Consider the following 2,123-nt stretch of genomic DNA (forward strand, 5'->3'; position numbering starts at 1 on the left):
GTCTGTGACCTGTTGGCAGCCCCCACCACCATCAACCAGCCCCAGCTGCACAGCAGGAGGTGGGTGGCAGGTGGTAGGCAGGCAAGGCTTCATCTGTGTTTGCAGCTGCTCCCCATCGCTGGCATCACCACATGGGCTCTGCCTCCTGTCAGATCAGGTGCCATTGGATGCTCATAGAAGCACGAACCCTACTGTGGACAGTGCATGGGAGGGATCTAGGTTGTGAGCTCCTTGTGAGAGTCTGGTGTTTGCTGATCTGGGGTGGAGCTGGCATAGTGGTGCTGGCGCTGGGGAGCAACTGCAAGTGCAGATTGTTATTGGCAGAGAGGTTTCACTGCACAATGAATGTGGTGCACTTGAGTCACCTGGGATCGCCCCCCTCTACGCCCATCCGTGGAAGGACTGTCTTCATGAAGTTGGTACCTGGTGCCAAAAAGGTTGGAGACTGCTGCTTTAAAATACCTGCTACCTAATTTTTCCATCTAACATCCTTAGGCTTGGTTTATCTAAGACATGTGCCACAGTTAAAGGCGGTTTGATAGGATGAAAAGCATGGACTACATAGAGTCCAACAGCTGAATTCAGCTCTGCAACTTACTGGTTGTGTGACCAGTCTTAGGCAAGTTGTGAAATCTTTCTGAATCCCAATTTCTTCCCATGTAAAACTGACTTTATAGGGCTATTGCATGGATTAAAGTAAAGTAAGATGTTTGTAGCTATGGTTAGTATTTATATACATGAGAAAAAAACAGGCAAAGTAATTAAGAGATCTTCTGTGTCCATAAGTCCATAATCATAATGGTGAAAACGGTCACAAAACCATGCAAGATATCTGAGCTCCAAAGAAAAATACCTGAAATTTCCTCTGTGTCCTTCTTCACTCCCTCCTCTGTGGCCATAGTGACAGCAGCAGTGAGAGCCGAGTTCCATTCCAGCCCTGCCTCTTCCATGCTCTCTTCTGAGATGGCAATCTGTGTGATGCTACCTAAAATCCGTCCAGTAGAGGTGAGACCAGTGAATTTTATGAAAAAGTCATAGCTATCCTCTATCTCATATTCACAACTACAGAGACTTCGTTATTTTAACCATTCTAGCCTCTTGGTTAGAGTTCCCTATTTTAAAAACTAGACACTTATGTGAGCCAGGATGAACCTTGGATTTTCTAAAGAAAACCTGCCTTGAAAAGGAAAACGCTTTCTTCTTACTCTGAAGAGAAAGTGAAAGATAATTTATAAAATCACAAAAGGGCAATGTTTCCTGAATAGGTATGTTTTTTGAAAGAAACTGAAGGTAGGCATGGTTGCTAGGCTGCCTGTCCCAGACTTATTGAAGGTGAGGAAGACTGAAATAATTTAAAAGTATAGGCCAGGTGCGATGGTCCATGTCTATAATCCCAGCACTTTGGGAGGCTGAGGTGGGAGGATTGCTTGAGGCCAGGAGATCGAGATCAGCCTGAGCAACATAGCAAGACCCCTGTCTCTACAAAAAATAAAAAAAAATAGCCAGGCGTGGTGGTGCACACCTGTAGTCCCAACTACTCAGCAGGCTGAGGCAGGCAGATAGCTTGAGCCCAGGAATGTGAGGTTGCCATAATCTATGATTGCACCACTGCACTCCAGCCTTAGGGACAGAGCAAGACACTGTCTGGAAAAAAAAAAAGGTATGATGGTTTACCAAGAGCCCTACTACAAACATGTTGGATACTAAGTATCTAGAATATCTCAAGTTTCTATAGCTTATTTATCACCCTATGAAGAGAAAGCAAGAGAAATGGAGACCAAAAAAAGCAGATAAGAGATCCATGTATAGCATCTACAGAGGGGGAAAAAAACTCTTTGCTATCAATTGTATATTAAGATTTTAAACAAAGAGAATTGAGAAAAATCAAACTGATCCAAACAGCAATGCAGATAAGTGTAGACTCTGCACACTAGAGGATGTCAATAACAAAGCAGAGGAGTAATAGCAAAATGGAAAATAAAGTAAAGGAGTTCTGGCCACGTAAGAAGTAGTACAGTCATCCCTTGGCATACACAGGAGACTGGTTCCAGGACCTCCTGCGTGTAACCAAACCCACGCATGCTCAAGTCCCCAAGTAGGCCATGGAGAACCCATGGATATGA

The 2,123-nt window shown here is 44.2% G+C and overlaps 1 protein-coding gene across 1 annotated transcript in view; it reads right to left on the bottom strand.

The window, feature by feature from the left end:
- Positions 1-2,123, bottom strand: part of GMEB1 (glucocorticoid modulatory element binding protein 1) — a 47,210-nt gene that overhangs the window by 9,326 nt on the left and 35,761 nt on the right. The gene's annotated exons all lie outside the window — the stretch shown is intronic.

This window comes from Propithecus coquereli, unplaced genomic scaffold (genome assembly GCF_000956105.1).
Source record: "Propithecus coquereli isolate 6110/MARCELLA unplaced genomic scaffold, Pcoq_1.0 Scaffold239, whole genome shotgun sequence".
Taxonomy (NCBI): domain Eukaryota; kingdom Metazoa; phylum Chordata; class Mammalia; order Primates; family Indriidae; genus Propithecus; species Propithecus coquereli.